This window comes from Aulostomus chinensis, chromosome 1, assembly GCF_037954235.1.
Source record: "Aulostomus chinensis isolate RoL2024-O1b breed Wild chromosome 1, RoL_Achi_v1.0, whole genome shotgun sequence".
In the NCBI taxonomy this organism is placed as follows: Eukaryota; Metazoa; Chordata; class Actinopteri; order Syngnathiformes; family Aulostomidae; genus Aulostomus; species Aulostomus chinensis.
The window spans coordinates 5,391,436-5,411,578 of record NC_141320.1 but is presented as its reverse complement, the minus strand read 5'-3'; the positions used below and the strand labels follow the sequence as shown (position 1 = coordinate 5,411,578).

Sequence of the window (20,143 nt, the reverse complement as noted above, 5' to 3'; positions counted from 1 at the left end):
GTCAGGAATATGAGGTACTTTACTCAAATGAGGTATTAGGAGTTTCCTGTTTGACAAGAAGGAAGTCAGAGGTTCATACCTCACTTGTTGGTGGTGCCCTCAACCTGCTGAGAGCATCACTTAGTTCTCTACAGAGAAACATGGCAGCTCTGCTGAAGGCTGCAGGAAACCTGCTGGAACTGAGACTTGGACTCAGGTCACTGGATTCAAAGTCCAGGGTGCCAACAGGTCCACCAGGGCATCTGTGCTTTACTTACCGTGTAAAAAGGACCACAGTGGTCGTCTGGTTTTAATTTAACAAACAAATACGGTTGAAAACTTTGAGACAGTGACACAGGGCTCTTATTTGAAGGGCCATGGGATGGGAAATATCCCAGACCTCTGAGATCAGAGCGCTCACTTTGATCTCAGGGTCCTGACTTTGGGGGTTCTTCCTTTGGTCTTCAAATACTTGTGTTTTTATTGGCAGAACTTTCAACTTGCATGCAAAAAGAGAATCACAGTCAATGTAAACCCAGCAGACAGTGTTTATTTCTAATAAATCAGACAATCGCACAAATGAGAATGAAAGGAAAAAACAATAAAATGTTTTAAAGTCCTTCTCCACTCTAAAGCTTTTTAAAGTTCATTTGAAGGTTCAAAGGTGGAGGTGAGGAGGTCACCCTGATCCTCCCTGTCGTCACTGCCAGGATTCTTTCTTCTGGTGCTGTGGTTCTTCTGATGAAGGGGGCGTGATGTTTGCTGTCTCAGGCTCCACCAAATGTCCTCTTTAGGACGCCACAATGTGGCCTCTTCACTGCTCCATCTTCCCTGCATCGGAGACACCAGGGTTCCTCCTGGTGCCCACCCCATCGTCCTTCTACCCAATGGTGCGGCCATGGATCCTCAGAGGAGGCTGGGATCCTTTTCTCATCAGAGCCACAGTTTTTCCTGTAGGGAACAACAGGAGCTTTGTTGTAATGTTTTGCTCGGTGTTTCCTGCACAGACCGTCAGGATCTGTGACGCCATCTTGTGGTAGGGGGTCATCATCATATTGTGTGGTAGTGGATTCATTGATCTGCTGTTTCAACACATTCAAGTTGATTATCCTACAAATCAAAGTACATTTGGTGTGGAGTTTTAGTTTCTGGCCTCAATCATAACGTGTGCCTTTCTTCTTCATGAACATTTCTCAGCTTTGTAAGTTTATTCTAGTTTTTCTTCCTCACTTTTCTATTCCATTGTTGAAGATTCTACTGCAGGTTGGAGTTCCCTGTTGACTGAAGCAGAAACAGGAACAACAAGCTGGAGGCTGTCAGAGCTCCAAGTTGGGGGCTGATATTAAAGTAGGAGATGAACACATCCAGGTTAGCATCCCTCTCAGAAGCTGCTACTTTAGCTCTTCAGAATACAGCAGCCTAGCATAGCTTCATCTGGCCAGTTAGTGGCCCACTTTGATGTCTGGGATATCAGGTTCAAGGTTCTTCACAGCTCTGAATGAAGGCTTTCTAAAGTGTTAACCAGTACTCCAGTTGTAAAAAACAATCAGGGGGGATGGTAGATTTTGATGTTTAGGAACAGATCATTTGTGCTGATGACAGCGCATCAGGTGAGAGACCAAAAGTGTACCCTTACTCCTCTGAAACAACAAGTATGCTATGGATATTACCTGTCTGCTACTCCTGTCATTGATCTTGACCAAGCCCCCAGGCTGACACTGCTACCACTGCTCCTACATAGTTAGAGTCAAATGCAGAGGACATTTTCCCACCGGGTGCAAGTGCAACTTCATACTCATGCTACCTATAAATCTGGGAATTCATCTATATTTTGAAACAAAACATTCTCAAGTCAAGTCCATTTTAATTAAAGTGCAAGAGCAAAAGAATGAAACAAATGTACTGTGGCAGGATAGCGCTACACTCCTCACCATGAGGGGCAGTGTGGCAGACGATAGTGAGTGGTCACCGAGAAGTAGACCTGGTCCGACCCTTCTCCGTCCTTTCCACTTCCTCTCCCTCCTTTACGGAGCCGACAGCCGTGCGTGGTGGCGTCTCGCTGGTCAGCAGATCGGTTACGAACAAAGGTACCTCAAAACCTCAAAATAATGCGACAGTGATGTCGGAAGAATTGCTCATGATCTCAAAATGATGCGACAGTGATGTCGTAAGAATTGCTAATGATCTCAAAATGATGCGGCGGTGATGTCATAAGAATTGCTAATGAACTCAAAATGATGCTAACAGTAATGTAGTGATAGTTGCTAATAAACTCAAAGTGATGCAGACAGTCATGTAGTAAGAGTTGCTACGAACCTCCAAATAATGCGACAGTGATGTCGGAAGAATTGCTAATGAACTCAAAATGATGCTAAGCTAGTAAGTGTTTCGAACAACCTCAAAGTGATGCTGACAGTCGTGTAGTAAGAGTTGTTACTTACCACAAAATAATACTACAGTGATGTCAGAAGAATTGCTAATGAACTCAAAATGATGCTAACAGTAATGTAGTGAAAGTTTCGAATAACCTCAAAGTGATGCTGACAGTCATGTAGTAAGAGTCGCTTCGAAACTCAAAATAATGCGACAGTCATGTTGGAAGAATTGCTAATAAACTCAAAATGATGCTAACAGTAATGTAGTGATAGTCGCTATAAACTCAGTGATATTTACAGAAATGTAGTAAATGTTTCAAACAACCTCAAAGTGATGCTGACAGTCGTGTAGAAAGAGTTGCTACTTACCACAAAATAATACTACAGTGATGTCGGAAGATATGCTAATGAACTCAAAATGATTAACAGTAATGGAGTGAAAGTTTCGAATAACCTCAAAGTGATGCTGAATATCATGTAGTAAGTGTTGCTACGAACCTCAAAATATTGCGACAGTGATGTCGGAAGAATTGCTAATGAACTCATAATGATGCTAACAGTAATGTAGTGATAGTTGCTAATGAAATCAAAGTGATGCTGACAGTAATGTAGTAAGTGTTTCGAAAAACTTCAAAGTGATCCTGACTGTCATGTACTAAGAGCTGCTACAAATCTCAAAATAATGCGACAGTAATGTAGTAAAAGTTGCTCTGAACCTCAAAATATTGCGACAGTGATGTCGGAAGAATTGCTAATGAACTCATAATGATGCCAACAGTAATGTAGTGATAGTTGCTAATGAAATCAAAGTGATGCTGACAGTAATGTAGTAAGTGTTTCGAACAACTTCAAAGTGATCCTGACAGTCATGTACTAAGAGCTGCTACAAATCTCAAAATAATGCGACAGTAATGTAGTAAAAGTTGCTCCGAACCTCAAAATATTGCGACAGTGATGTCGGAAGAATTGCGAATGAACTTAAAATGATGCTAACAGTAATGTAGTGGGAGTTGCTAATCAAGTCGGTGATGCTTAAAGTAATGTAGTAAGTGTTTCGAAAAACCTCAAAGTGATGCTGACAGTCATGTAGTAAGAGTTGCTACGAACCTCAAAATAATGCGACAGTAATGTAGTAAAAGTTGCTACGAACCTCAAAATATTGCGACAGTGATGTCGGAAGAATAGCTAAAAATCTCAAAATGATGCTAACAGTAATGGAGTGAACGTTTCGAATAACCTCAAAGTCATGCTGACAGTCATGTACTAAGAGTTGCTACGAACCTTAAAATAATGCAACAATAATGTAGTAAGAGTTGCTACGAACCTCAAAATATTGTGAAAGTGATGTCGGAAGAATTGCCAATGATCTCAAAATGATGCGACAGTGATGTAGTAAGAATTGCTAATGAACTCAAAATGATGCTAACAGTAATGGAGTGAAACTTTCGAATAACCTCAAAGTGATGCTTACCGTCATGTAGTAAGTGTTGCTACGAACCTCAAAATAATGCGACAGTAATGTAGTAAAAGTTGCTACGAACCTCAAAATATTGCGACAGTGATGTTGGAAGAATTGCTAATGAACTCAAGATGATGCTAACAGTCATGGAGTGATAGTTGCTAAGAAACTCAGTGATGCTTACAGTAATGTAGTAAGAGTTTCGAACAACCTCAAAGTGATGCTGACAATCATTTAGTAAGAGTTGCTAATGAACTCAATTCAATGCTACAGTGATGTCGTGAGAATTGCTCATAAACTCAAAATGATGCTAACAGTAATGTCGTGATAGTTGCTAATAAACTCAAAGTGATGCTAACTATGTAGTAAGAGTTGCTACAAACCTTAAAATAATGCAACAATAATGTAGTAAGAGTTGCTACGAACCTCAAAATAATGCGACAGTGATGTCGGAAGAATTTCTAATGATCTCAAAATGATGCGACAGTGATGTAGTAAGAATTGCTAATGAACTCAAAATGATGCTAACAGTAATGGAGTGAAACTTTCGAATAACCTCAAAGTGATGCTGACAGTAATGTAGTAAGAGTTGCTACGAACCTCAAAATAATGCGACAGTAATGTAGTAAAAGTTGCTACGAACCTCAAAATATTGCGACAGTGATGTCGGAAGAATTGCTAATGAACTCAAGATGATGCTAACAGTAATGTAGTGATAGTTGCTAAGAAACTCAGTGATGCTTACAGTAATGTAGTAAGAGTTTCGAAAAACCTCAAAGTGATGCTGACATGCATTTAGTAAGAGTTGCAAATGAACTCAATTTAATGCTACAGTGATGTCGTGAGAATTGCTCAACAACTCAAAATGATGCTAACAGTAATGTAGTGATAGTTGCTAATAAACTCAAAGTGATGCTGACAGTAATGTAGTAAGAGTTACTACGAACCTTAAAATAATGCAACAATAATGTAGTAAGAGTTGCTACGAACCTCAAAATATTGCGACAGTGATGTCGGAAGAATTGCTAATGATCTCCAAATGATGCGACAGTGATGTAGTAAGAATTGCTAATGAACTCAAAATGATGCTAACAGTAATGGAGTGAAACTTTCGAATAACCTCAAAATGATGCTTACAGTCATGTAGTAAGTTTTGCTACGAACCTCAAAATAATGCGACAGTAATGTAGTAAAAGTTGCTACGAACCTCAAAATATTGCGACAGTGATGTCGGAAGAATTGCTAATAAACTCAAAGTGATGCTGACAGTCATGTAGTAAGAGTTGCTACGAACCTTAAAATAATGCAACAATAATGTAGTAAGAGTTGCTACGAACCTCAAAATAATGTGACAGTGATTTCAGAAGAATTGCTAATGATCTCAAAATGATGCGACAGTGATTTAGTAAGTATTGCTCATGAACTCAAAATGATGCTGACAGTAATGGAGTGAACGTTTCGAATAACCTCAAAGTGATGCTGACAGTCATGTACTAAGAGTTGCTACGAACTTCAAAATAATGCGACAGTAATGTAGTAAAAGTTGCTACGAACCTCAAAATATTGCGACAGTGATGTCGGAAGATTTGCTAATGAACTAAAAATGATGCTAACAGTAATGTAGTGATAGTTGCTAATCCAGTCAGTGATACTTACAGTAATGTAGTAAGTGTTTCGAACAACCTCAAAGTGATGCTGACAGTCATTTAGTAAGAGTTGCTACGAACCTCAAAATAATGCGACAGTGATGTCGGAAGAATTGCTAAAGATCTCAAAACGATGCGACAGTGATGTCGTAAGAATTGCTAATAAACTCAAAATGATGCTAACAGTAATGGAGTGAACGTTTCGAATAACCTCAAAGTGATGCTGACAGTCATGTACAAAGAGTTGCTACGAATCTTAAAATAATGCGACAGTAATGTAGTAAAAGTTGCTACGAACCTCAATATATTGCGACAGTGATGTTGGAAGAATTGCTAATGATCTCAAAATGATGCGACAGTGATGTAGTAAGAATTGCTAATGAACTCAAGATGATGCTAACAGTAATGGAGTGAAAATTTCGAATAACCTCAAAGTGATGCTGACAGTCATGTAGTAAGAGTTGCTACGAACCTCAAAATAATGCGACAGTAATGTAGTAAAAGTTGCTACGAACCTCAAAATATTGCGACGGTGATTTCGGAAGAACTGCTAATGATCTCAAAATGATGTGAAAGTGATGTAGTAAGAGTTGCTAATGAACTCAATTCAATGCTACAGTGATGTAGTAAGAATTGCTCAACAACTCAAAATGATGCTAACAGTAATGTAGTGATAGTTGCTAATAAACTCAAAGTGATGCTGACAGTAATGTAGTAAGAGTTGCTACGAACCTTAAAATAATGCAACAGTAATGTAGTAAGAGTTGCTACGAACCTCAAAATAATGTGACAGTGATGTCGGAAGAATTGCTAATGAACTCAAGATGATGCTAACAGTAATGCAGTGATAGTTGCTGAGAAACTCAGTGATGCTTACAGTAATGTAGTAAGAGTTTCGAACAACCTCAAAGTGATGCTGAAAGTCATTTAGTAAGAGTTGCTAATGAACTCAATTCAATGCTACAGTGATGTCGTGAGAATTGCTCATAAACTCAAAATGATGCTAACAGTAATGTAGTGATAGTTGCTAATAAACTCAAAGTGATGCTGACAGTCATGTAGTAAGAGTTGCTAGGAACCATAAAATAATGCAACAATAATGTAGTAAGAGTTGCTACGAACCTCAAAATAATGTGACAGTGATTTCAGAAGAATTGCTAATGATCTCAAAATGATGCGACAGTGATTTAGTAAGTATTGCTCATGAACTCAAAATGATGCTGACAGTAATGGAGTGAACGTTTCGAATAACCTCAAAGTGATGCTGACAGTCATGTACTAAGAGTTGCTACGAACTTCAAAATAATGCGACAGTAATGTAGTAAAAGTTGCTACGAACCTCAAAATATTGCGACAGTGATGTCGGAAGATTTGCTAATGAACTAAAAATGATGCTAACAGTAATGTAGTGATAGTTGCTAATCCAGTCAGTGATACTTACAGTAATGTAGTAAGTGTTTCGAACAACCTCAAAGTGATGCTGACAGTCATTTAGTAAGAGTTGCTACGAACCTCAAAATAATGCGACAGTGATGTCGGAAGAATTGCTAAAGATCTCAAAACGATGCGACAGTGATGTCGTAAGAATTGCTAATAAACTCAAAATGATGCTAACAGTAATGGAGTGAACGTTTCGAATAACCTCAAAGTGATGCTGACAGTCATGTACAAAGAGTTGCTACGAATCTTAAAATAATGCGACAGTAATGTAGTAAAAGTTGCTACGAACCTCAATATATTGCGACAGTGATGTTGGAAGAATTGCTAATGATCTCAAAATGATGCGACAGTGATGTAGTAAGAATTGCTAATGAACTCAAGATGATGCTAACAGTAATGGAGTGAAAATTTCGAATAACCTCAAAGTGATGCTGACAGTCATGTAGTAAGAGTTGCTACGAACCTCAAAATAATGCGACAGTAATGTAGTAAAAGTTGCTACGAACCTCAAAATATTGCGACGGTGATTTCGGAAGAACTGCTAATGATCTCAAAATGATGTGAAAGTGATGTAGTAAGAATTGCTAATGAACTCAAAATGATGCTAACAGTAATGGAGTGAAACTTTCGAATAAGCTCAAAGTGATGCTGAAAGTCATGTAGTAAGTGTTGCTACGAACCTCAAAATAATGCGACAGTAATGTAGTAAAAGTTGCTACGAACCTCAAAATATTGCGAAAGTGATTTCGGAAGAATTGCTAATGAACTCAAGATGATGCTAACAGTAATGTAGTGATAGTTGCTAAGAAACTCAGTGATGCTTACAGTAATGTAGTAAGAGTTTCGAACAACCTCAAAGTGATGCTGACAGTCATTTAGTAAGAGTTGCTAATGATCTCAAAATGATGCGACAGTGATGTAGTAAGAATTGCTCAACAACTCAAAATGATGCTAACAGTAATGTAGTGATAGTTGCTAATAAACTCAAAGTGATGCTGACAGTAATGTAGTAAGAGTTGCTACGAACCTCAAAATAATGCGACAGTAATGTCGTAAAAGTTGCTACGAACCTCAAAATATTGCAACAGTGATGTCGGAAGAATTGCTAATAAACTCAAAATGATGCTAACAGTAATGGAGTGATAGTTGCTAATCAACTCAGTGATGCTTACAGTAATGTAGTATGTGTTTCGAATTACCTCAAAGTGATGCTGACAGTCATGTAGTAACAGTTGCTACGAACCTCAAAATAATGCGACAGTGATGTCGGAAGAATTGCTAATGATCTCAAAATGATGCGACAGTGATGTAGGAAGAATTGCTAATGAACTCAAAATGATGCTAACAGTAATGTAGTGATAGTTGCTAATCAAGTCAGTGATGATTACAGTAATGTAGTAAGTGTTTCGAACAACCTCAAAGTGATGCTGACAGTTATGTAGTAAGAGTTGCTACGAACCTCAAAATGATGCGACAGTGATGTCAGAAGAATTGGTAATGATCTCAAAATGATGCAAACAGTAATGGAGTGAAACTTTCGAATAACCTCAAAGTGATGCTGACAGTCATGTAGTAAGTGTTGCTACAAACCTCAAAATAATGCAACAGTAATGTCGTAAAAGTTGCTACGAACCTCAAAATATTGCGACAGTGATGTCGGAAGAATTGCTAATGAACTCAAGATGATGCTAACAGTAATGTAGTGATAGTTGCTAATCAACTCAGTGATGCTTACAGTAATGTAGTAAGTGTGTCATGGTTTGCAGTTTGCAACACTAGTTTCTCCAAGGCACCCTGAATGCATCACCTCTCACTCCCTCAGCCAACCTCCTCTGCCAATCAGTCTCTATCACCTGCACCTGTCCCATAGCTATTTAGGTCTCCCTCTTCCTTCATTTTCTGCCAGATTGTTATGCTCGATGCCCAACTCTCCAGCGTTTTTCCTTGGACTGACTTCCCGGCTTCGACCCTGCCTGCTTCGACTACTCCCCCCTGCCTCAGCCCTGGTAACCACTTCTGCCTTGATTTGCTGCAAGACTGCCTCTGTTTTTGCCTGCCCATTATTGTGGTTACGTTCCTGGCATCCTCGGAATAAAGGCCATTACCGATTCAACTTCTGTTGCTCAGTGTGTTGCATTTGGGTCCATAACCCCCACCGTTTCAGTACAATCTGGCCAAACATGGACCCAGCACGCACTTCCCCTGCCCAAAATCGTTTTGAAATCATTGAAGGGGTCCTCCAGCAACATGAGGCCCTCATGGCATCTGCCTCAGCTGAGGCCAGACAGGCCGCAGCCACGCAAGAACAGGCTATCGGCTCTTTGGCTAACCAAGTGCACCAGTTAACTGCAACCATCGCCCAATTAACCCCGGTTAGCTCTGCCTCTGCCTCTGACCCTGCCCCTGCTCCTCCAGCAACCCCTGTTCTGGCCCCCGGGCCAGTTTCTGAACCAAGAATTGGAGCCCCTGAACGTTATGCTGGTGAGCCTGACGGTTGTAATCCATTCCTGACAAACTGCACTATCTTTTTTGCATTGCAACCTCTCACCTTTGCTTCTGAACAAGCTAAAGTAGCTTTTACCATCAATCAGCTAACAGGGAGAGTGAGGCTGTGGGGCACCGCTGAGTGGGATAAACAGACTCCGGCCTGTACTTCATTCGAGTCATTTGCTTCTGAGCTACGCAAAGTATTTGGGCAGGGTGTCCATTTAACGGATGCAGGGGGTCTCCTGAGTCTATGTCAGAAGGGTCAGTCTGTGTGTGATTTTTCGATAGATTTCCGCACGAAGGCCCGTGCTAGTGGCTGGAATGGGAGTGCTCTTCGTGATACTTTTCTGCATGGGCTGGCTGATTACATCAAGGATGAACTTGTGTCTTACCCCCTACCCCTTTCTCTCGATGATGTCATTGCTCTTGCTATAAACATTGACCTTCGCATCCAGGCTCGCAGGAGAGAGAAACAAGACACCTCCCGCTCATGTATCTGCTCATGCATCACGAGGCTCTGCTTCCAACTTGGCCCACTCTACAGCCATTCCTGAGCCCTTAACCAACAGCCTTGAACCCATGCAGTTAGGCCGCACCAGTCTGTCCCCTGAGGAACGTGAGCGGCGCCGCAAGTCAAATCTCTGTCTGTACTGTGGTCGACCAGACCACTTCATCTCTCACTGTCCAGTAAAAGGGGAGGGCTCATCAGTAGTGGAGGAGTTACTGGTGAGTCCATCCTCTTTTAAGGCCTCCTCTGTTTTTGATCGTCCCTTGTTTATAGCCAAGCTCCTTCTGCCGGAAGCCTCTCAAGTCCTGTCCACTTTTATTGATTCTGGAGCAGATGTGAATATAATTGACAAGGAGTTAGCTCTACAGCTGGGAATTAGTTTGTTACCCCTTCCTTGTTCTGTGCCTGCCAGGGCTCTGGATGGTCATCTGCTGGGGATGGTCACTCATCAGACCATACCAGTCCACCTACTCATGTCTGGAAATCACCACGAAACCATCCAGTTTTATGTCCTGCCCTCACCTCGCCTCCCTCTTATACTGGGCTACTCATGGCTTCGCCACCATAACCCCCATATTGACTGGTCGGCAGGGGTCATCCGTGGTTGGAGTTCCGCCTGCCATCAGGTCTGCCTGAAGCAGGCGGCTGCACTGCTCCGCTCTCCACCTCCCTGTGGCCAGCCTGATCTCTCTGGGGTCCCAGCCCAGTATCATGACCTTCGTGAGGTATTCAGCAAGGTTAAGGCCATGTCTCTACCCCCTCATCGTCCCTATGATTGCGCCATTGACCTTCTGCCGGGCACCACCCCTCCCAAGGGGCGCCTCTACCCCCTTTCTGGCCCTGAAAGGGGGGCCATGGAGACCTACATCAAGGACTCCCTGGCAGCTGGTCTCATTCGACTATCTTCATCCCCTGCTGGCGCTGGCTTCTTTTTTGTGGAAAAGAAGGACAAAACCCTCAGACCTTGCATCGATTACAGAGGCCTCAATGAGATAACCATAAAGAACAGGTACCCTTTGCCACTCATGTCATCAGCTTTCGAAATACTCCAGGGGGCCAGGGTCTTCACTAAACTGGATCTACGCAACGCATACCATTTGGTCCGCATCAGGGAGGGGGATGAGTGGAAAACAGCGTTCAACACCCCCACAGGCCATTATGAGTATCTTGTCATGCCTTTTGGTTTAACGAATGCCCCTGCTGTCTTCCAGGCTTTAGTTAATGATGTCCTGAGAGATATGCTGAACCACTCGGTTTTCGTTTATCTAGATGATATTTTGATTTTCTCCAAGTCTTTGGAGGAGCATATTCTTCATGTAAGGGCAGTCTTGCGACGACTTCTGGAAAACTCCTTGTTTGTCAAAGCTGAGAAGTGTGAGTTCCATGAATCCTCGGTCACCTTCCTTGGGTACATTGTGGCCCAGGGTAGTCTACAAATGGACCCCGATAAGATTTCAGCTGTAACAGCCTGGCCCGCCCCTGAGAATCGAAAACAGCTACAGCGCTTCCTGGGTTTTGCTAACTTTTATCGCCGCTTCATTCGTGGTTACAGCACGGTAGCTTCCCCCCTCACAGCCCTTACCTCATCCAAAATCCCATTCTCCTGGACCCCTGCAGCCAATAGGGCTTTTGAAACTTTGAAGGCACGCTTCACCACCGCTCCCATTCTGCATGTCCCTGACCCTGAAAGACAGTTTGTGGTTGAAGTGGATGCCTCTGATGTTGCAGTGGGGGCAGTGTTGTCTCAACGCTCAGCATCTGACCAGAAGCTCCACCCATGTGCCTTCTTCTCTCGCCGACTGAACCCTGCAGAACAGAACTACGACATTGGTAACAGAGAATTGCTAGCAGTAAAACTAGCTTTGGAGGAATGGCGGCATTGGCTGGAGGGAACCAAGGTTCCGTTCCTTGTCTGGACAGATCATAAAAACCTGGAGTACATCCGCACAGCCAAACGCCTAAATTCACGTCAAGCCCGCTGGTCACTCTTTTTTACACGCTTCAACTTTTCTCTCTCCTACCGCCCGGGGTCCAGAAATGTCAAGCCCGATGCTCTGTCCCGCCAATTTTCTAAAGACAATTCCCCTGTTGAGACCGCCCCTCTTCTGCCCCCTTCCTGTCTTGTTGCCTCCCTTTCCTGGGACATTGAAGAGAGAGTCAAAGCCGCTTCAGTCAACCAACCTGGACCAAGTGCTTGCCCCCCTGATCGTCTTTTTGTACCCGCTACATTAAGGTCAGAGGTCTTACAGTGGGCACATGCATCCAAGCTCACCTGTCACCCTGGGGCACACAGAACCAAGGAGTTCCTGTCTCGACGGTTCTGGTGGGCCACTATGGATGAGGATTGCGTGAGTTTGTCAAAGCCTGTCCGATTTGTAATCAACACAAACCATCTCATCAAGCTCCTGCTGGTCACCTTCATCCACTCCCCATACCCCATCGGCCCTGGTCACATATATCCCTGGATTTTGTAACTGGTCTTCCTCCCTCTGAAGGTAACACCACCGTACTCACCATAGTTGATAGGTTCAGTAAGATGGCACATTTCATTCCCCTTCCCAAACTCCCCGCTGCTAAAGAGACTGCGGAACTCCTCCTTCAGCATGTTGTTCGCCTTCACGGAATCCCTGCCGATGTAGTTTCTGATCGAGGCCCCCAGTTCACATCCATTTTTTGGCGAGAGTTCTGTAGTTTGTTGGGGGCCTCTGTTAGCCTGTCCTCAGGTTTCCACCCCCAGTCAAATGGCCAATCCGAACGAATGAACCAAGATATGGAAACCACTCTCCGCTGTCTGGTGTCATCAAATCCCTCATCCTGGTCTAGACAATTGGTTTGGGTAGAATTTGCCCACAACACCCTGGTCAGTTCAGCCACCGGTCTCTCCCCTTTTCAATGTTCATATGGGTATCAGCCTCCTCTGTTCCCTGCCCTTGAAAAAGAGGCTTCTTGCCCTTCTGTGACCACTTTCATTCAGCGCTGCCAACGCACCTGGACACAAGCCCGCAGTTCCCTCCAACGCTCTGCCGATCGCTACTCCACTTCTGCCAACCGTCATCGATCACAAGCCCCTGCTTACCGGGTTGGACAAAAGGTTTGGCTTTCCACAAAAGACCTGCCTCTCCGTGTCGAATCCAATAAATTGGCACCCAGGTTCATTGGTCCATTCCCCATCGAAAGGATAATAAACCCCGTAGCAGTGAGACTTACGCTCCCTCGGTCGATGCGCATTCATCCCACCTTCCATGTTTCCAAAATCAAGCCTGCTCCAGAAAGTCCCTTGGTTCCTCCAACACCTCCTCCTCCCCCTCCTCGCATCATTGAAAGTGGCCCTGTGTATGCTGTCCGTCGCCTCCTTCGTTCTCGCCGCCAAGGGCGAGGCATACAGTATTTGGTTGACTGGGAAGGTTATGGCCCTGAAGAAAGGTCTTGGGTTCCTGCCTCTTTTATTGTTGACCCTCAACTCATTGCTGACTTTCACCAGAAGAACCCTGATCAGCCCTCTCTCACTTCCACCACGGTTAACTCTCGTCGATCTGTCCTCTCTCAACAGCATCACCTTTTTCCCCCAGTGCCACGTGATGGAGAGGAAAAGGAACCTCAGGACACTCTGGAGACTCTGAACTCTCAGGATGACATGGGTGGGACGGATGTTCCGAATGATCAGGATGGCTCTCTTGCCTGGACTCCCTCCCACCCCACCCCAGACATGGAATGGTCTGCTTCTCCTGAGTACTAGCCCCCCACCTGGTTCCCCCTCCTCCCTCCCTCCCCTGTTTTGGGACGTCGGGAGCCGTCCCTTGAGGGGGGGGTTCTGTCATGGTTTGCAGTTTGCAACACTAGTTTCTCCAAGGCACCCTGAATGCATCACCTCTCACTCCCTCAGCCAACCTCCTCTGCCAATCAGTCTCTATCACCTGCACCTGTCCCATAGCTATTTAGGTCTCCCTCTTCCTTCATTCTCTGCCAGATTGTTATGCTCGATGCCCAACTCTCCAGCGTTTTTCCTTGGACTGACTTCCCGGCTTCGACCCTGCCTGCTTCGACTACTCCCCCCTGCCTCAGCCCTGGTAACCACTTCTGCCTTGATTCGCTGCAAGACTGCCTCTGTTTTTGCCTGCCCATTATTGTGGTTATGTTCCTGGCATCCTCGGAATAAAGACCATTACCGATTCAACTTCTGTTGCTCAGTGTGTTGCATTTGGGTCCATAACCCCCACCGTTTCAAAGTGTTTCAAATAACCTCAAAGTGATGCTGACAGTCATGTAGTAACAGTTGCTACGAACCTCAAAATAATGCGACAGTGATGTCGGAAGAATTTCTAATGATCTCAAAATGATGCGACAGTGATGTAGGAAGAATTGCTAATGAACTCAAAATGATGCTAACAGTAATGGAGTGATCATTACTAATCAAGTCAGTGATGCGTACAGTAATGTAGTAAGTGTTTCGAACAACCTCAAAGTGATGCTGACAGTCACGTAGTAAGAGTTGCTTCGAACCTCAAAATAATGCGACAGTGATTTAGTAAGAATTGCTAATGAACTCAATTTAATGGTACAGTGATGTCGTGAGAATTGCTCAACAACGCAAAATGATGTTAACAGTAATGTAGTGATAGTTGCTAATAAACTCAAAGTGATGCTGACAGTAATGTAGTAAGAGTTGCTACGAACCTTAAAATAATGCAACAATAATGTAGTAAGAGCTGCTACGAACCTCAAAATAATGCAACAGTGATGTCGGAAGAATTGCTAATAAACTTAAAATGATGCTAACAGTAATGTAGTGATAGTTGCTAATCAACTCAGTGAGGCTTACAGTAATGTAGTAAGTGTTTCGAACAACCTCAAAGTGATGGTGACAGTCATGTAGTAAGAGTTGCTAATGAACTCAATTCAATGCTACAGTGATGTCGTGAGAATTACTCATTAACTCAAAATGATGCTAACAGTAATGTAGTGATAGTTGCGAATAACCTCAAAGTGATGGTGACAGTCATGTAGTAAGAGTTGCTACGAACCTCAAAATAATGCGACAGTGATGTCGGAAAAATTGCTAAAGATCTCAAAATGATGCGACAGTGATTTAGAAAGAATTGCTCATGAACTCAAAATGATGCTAACAGTAATGGAGTGAACATTTCGAATAACCTCAAAGTGATGCTGACAGTCTTGTACGAAGAGTTGCTACGAACCTTAAAATAATGCGACAGTAATGTAGTAAAAGTTGCTACGAACCTCAAAATATTGCGACAGTGATGTCGGAAGAATTGCTAATGATCTCAAAATGATGCTGACAGTAATGTAGTGATAGTTGCTAATCAACTCAGTGATGCTTACAGTAATGTAGTATGTGTTTCGAATTACCTCAAAGTGATGCTGACAGTCATGTAGTGACAGTTGCTACGAACCTCAAAATATTGCGACAGTGATGTCCGAAGAATTGCTAATGAACTCAAAATGATGCTAACAGTAATGTAGTGATAGTTGCTAATCAAGTCAGTGATGCGTACAGTAATGTAGTAAGTGTTTCGAACAACCTCAAAGTGATGCTGACAGTCACGTAGTAAGAGTTGCTTCGAACCTCAAAATACTGCGACAGTGATGTCAGAAGAATTGCTAAATATCTCAAAATGACGCGACAGTGATTTAGTAAGAATTGCTAATGAACTCAATTTAATGGTACAGTGATGTCTTGAGAATTGCTCAACAACGCAAAATGATGTTAACAGTAATGTAGTGATAGTTGCTAATAAACTCAAAGTGATGCTGACAGTAATGTAGTAAGAGTTGCTACGAACCTTAAAATAATGCAACAATAATGTAGGAAGAGTTGCTACGAACCTCAAAATAATGCGACAGTGATGTCGGAAGAATTGCTAATGATCTCAAAATGATGCGACAGTGATTTAGTAAGAATTGCTCATGAACTCAAAATGATGCTAACAGTAATGGAGTGAACATTTCGAATAACCTCAAAGTGATGCTGACAGTCTTGTACGAAGAGTTGCTACGAACCTTAAAATAATGCGACAGTAATGTAGTAAAAGTTGCTACGAACCTCAAAATATTGCGACAGTGATGTCGGAAGAATTGCTAATGATCTCAAAATGATGCTGACAGTAATGTAGTGATAGTTGCTAATCAACTCAGTGATGCTTACAGTAATGTAGTATGTGTTTCGAATTACCTCAAAGTGATGCTGACAGTCATGTAGTGACAGTTGCTACGAACCTCAAAATATTGCGACAGTGATGTCCGAAGAATTGCTAATGAACTCAAAATGATGCTAACAGTAATGTAGTGATAGTTGCTAATCAAGTCAGTGATGCGTACAGTAATGTAGTAAGTGTTTCGAACAACCTCAAAGTGATGCTGACAGTCACGTAGTAAGAGTTGCTTCGAACCTCAAAATACTGCGACAGTGATGTCAGAAGAATTGCTAAATATCTCAAAATGACGCGACAGTGATTTAGTAAGAATTGCTAATGAACTCAATTTAATGGTACAGTGATGTCTTGAGAATTGCTCAACAACGCAAAATGATGTTAACAGTAATGTAGTGATAGTTGCTAATAAACTCAAAGTGATGCTGACAGTAATGTAGTAAGAGTTGCTACGAACCTTAAAATAATGCAACAATAATGTAGGAAGAGTTGCTACGAACCTCAAAATAATGCGACAGTGATGTCGGAAGAATTGCTAATGAACTTAAAATGATGCTAACAGTAATGTAGTGATAGTTGCGAATCAACTCAGTGAGGCTTACAGTAATGTAGTAAGTGTTTCGAACAACCTCAAAGTGATGGTGACAGTCATGTAGTAAGAGTTGCTAATGAACTCAATTCAATGCTACAGTGATGTCGTGAGAATTACTCATTAACTCAAAATGATGCTAACAGTAATGTAGTGATAGTTGCTAATAAACTCAAAGTGATGCTGACAGTAATGTAGTAAGAGTTACTACGAACCTTAAAATAATGCAACAATAATGTAGTAAGAGTTGCTACGAACCTCAAAATATTGCGACAGTGATGTCGGAAGAATTGCTAATGATCTCAAAATGATGCGACAGTGATGTAGTAAGAATCGCAAATGAACTCAAAATGATGCTAACAGTAATGGAGTGAAACTTTCGAATAACCTCAAAGTGATGCTGACAGTCATGTCGTAAGTGTTACTACAAACCTCAAAATAATGCGACAGTCATGTAGTAAAAGTTGCTACGAACCTCAAAATATTGCGACAGTGATGTCTGAAGAATTGCTAATGAACTTAAGATGATGCTAACAGTAATGTAGCGATAGTTGCTAAGAAACTCAGTGATGCTTAAAGTAATGTAGTAAGAGTTTCGAACAACCTCAAAGTGATGCTGACAGTCATTTAGTAAGAGTTGCTAATGAACTCAATTCAATGCTACAGTGATGTCGTGAGAATTGCTCAACAACTCAAAATGATGCTAACAGTTATGTAGTGATAGTTGCTAAAAAACTCAAAGTGATGCTGACAGTCATGTTGTAAGAGTTGCTACGAACCTCAAAATAATGCAACGGTAATGTAGTAAAAGTTGCTACAAACCTCAAAATATTGCGACAGTGATGTCAGAAGAATTGCTCATGATCTCAAAATGATGCGACAGTAATGTAGTGATAGTTGCTAATTAAGTCAGTGATGCTTACAGTAATGTAGTAAGAGTTTCGAACAACCTCAAAGTGATGCTGACAGTCATGAAGTAGGAGTTGCTATGAACCTCAAAATAATGCAACAGTGATGTCAGAAGAATTGCTAAAGACCTCAAAATGATGCGACAGTGATGTCAGAAGAATTTGTAATGAACTCAAAATGATGCTAATAGTAATGGAGTGAACGTTTCGAATAACCTCGAAGTGATGCTGACAGTCATTTACTAAGAGTTGCTACGAACCTCAAAATAATGCGACAGTAATGTAGTAAAAGTTGCTACGAACCTCAAAATATTGCGACAGTGATGTCGGAAGATTTGCTAATGAACCCAAAATGATGCTAACAGTAATGTCGTGGTAGTTGCTCATCAAGTCAGTGATGCTTACAGTAATGTAGTAAGTGTTTCGAACAACCTCAAAGTGATGCTGAAAGTCATGTAGTAAGAGTTGCTACGAACCTTAAAATAATGCAACAATAATGTAGTAAGAGTTGCGACGAACCTCAAAATAATGTGACAGTGATGTCAGAAGAATTGCTAATGATCTCAAAATGATGCGACAGTGATGGAGTAAGAATTGCAAATAACCTCAAAATGATCCTGACAGTCTTGTGAGCTTCATCAAGACCTAGGCCACTATTTGTGGTCATGCATCATTGTGGCTGACCAATGGTCCAACTTCATCAGTTAGTCAGTCAGAGACATTCGCATTTGTCGGCCTGGCCTGCTTCCAAAGACTAACACTTCTTTAGTTGATTTACCTGTGCAGCCATGTCACGCTCCTCTCGGCCACCTCCACGGTCAGACGCCAGGTTAAACCAGCCAATGGCGTAAGAATCACTCTCAGAATCTGAAGCGCTCGTAGCTGCAGGGTTTTTCCACTCAGCTTCTGTTGAGAGACAAAGTCCATCACTTGATTTACTCTCACCAACAGAAATGTGCAGTTTTCCACTCAGGACAGCTGCTGCATGCTGCTGTTTGTAAAAAGAAGGTCCAGTGGATCCGTTCAGTTCTACATTATTCAGCAGAGAGATGTCACCATTGAATAATGACCATATTTCCTACAATTATAGCTCAACCACAGAGGGACCAGGCTACTAGAATGACCTCTGTTTACTAGAAGTGCTTCTCCTATGGTGGTGAACTCCTCAGCTGTCAGTGGAGTCAAATCTGTCTTAGAGAGGCCAGAGGTTCCCACACTGGTTCCCTCTCATCATGCAGCCCTGACAGCTGTGTGTGCTGTTCCAGCGTGTTGGCACCTCACTGATGAGTTTCAGGGTTGGCCCTCCCATCTGTTGCTGCACCTGAGCCAGCTTCTCCTTGGCTGTAGTGCTGATCTGAAGGATGTGACAGTGTTCCTGGCTTTGTGTCTGATGATGGAAGTGGGGATCTGATCACAGGATTTTCTGACTCCTAGATTCAGACGATGTGCAGTGCAGACTGAGTGGTGAATTTGGAGCTGTCTAGTGGATGCTGTCATGTTTGGTGCTGCGTCGCTCACAAGACACTTGACTTTGTTGGTGATGGCCCAGTCCTCCATCATGCCTCTTTGGACTGGGGCCAAACTGTCAGCAGGGTGACTTTGTGGAAAGTCTTGCACTCCCAACACATTCATTCTCACTAATGCAGTGACAGGTCAGAGCCAAGGGAGCCTCCATGTCCACAGATGTCCACATGGCAGCTGGACTTCCTTTTTCACTCCTTCCCGTTCCTCCTGGTACTTTTTGGCCACCGTTTGTTTTGATGGTCTGAAAATGACACCCAGAGTAAATCAATACATTGAAATTAAAGAAGAAATAAACTGGAGATATCAACTACTGCTTTAGATCATTTCCACACAAACCTTCCTGGTTGGCAAACATATGAGGCTCAAGGATCTGAACCAGTTCCCTGAACCCTTCCCTCTCAACAGTGCTGAGGGGCTGGCAGTCCTTCAGGATGAAATTCAGCAGAGCCTCATCCAGCATCTGCTTCCTGGAAGCTGGATGGTTAAAGATGAAGGAGAGAAGAAATGAATAGGAATTAATGATCAATGAAGCAACTGTGAGTCAGGTGGAGAGTGGCTGTATACCTGAGTTCATCCTGGTGGATCTGGGACTTCATTCTCATGCCTGGCCCCATCATGCCTCAGCACTGAAGAGGTGCTTTTGTTGAGATGAGACGCTTCTGTCCAACAAATGCCACATTCAACCTGCAGAAAAGAACATGAGTGCTCAGCTAAAAGTTCCTTTCTTCATGGTGACTGGTGTTTCTTAGTCTTAGACCACCAGGTTTCCAATGAGGTGTATCGGATACGTTGTTGTGTGCCGCTGAAATCCGTCCAATTCCGGCGTTGTTTCCTCATGAAATATGTTTGCCTTAAAGCTCATTAAAGTGTTGAACCACAATATCGTTCACCATAAGTTAGTGAACTTCAAGATAACCTACTTCTACATTCCAGTCCCGGCTGCTCCTGTTCTGCTGCAGTCCAGAAAACAACAACCCGATACAATTGGCGCTCCTTCCCACAGCTCCGGCCCGGATCCGCATGGTTCCGCTGACTGACTCAAGAGTGGCACAGCCCGATGG

General features: G+C 42.7%; 1 pseudogene; it reads left to right on the top strand.

The window, feature by feature from the left end:
• The first annotated feature begins 12,430 nt into the window (after nt 1-12,430).
• On the top strand, nt 12,431-13,734 carry LOC147270127 (uncharacterized; annotated as a pseudogene).
• The last annotated feature ends 6,409 nt before the right edge of the window (nt 13,735-20,143 follow it).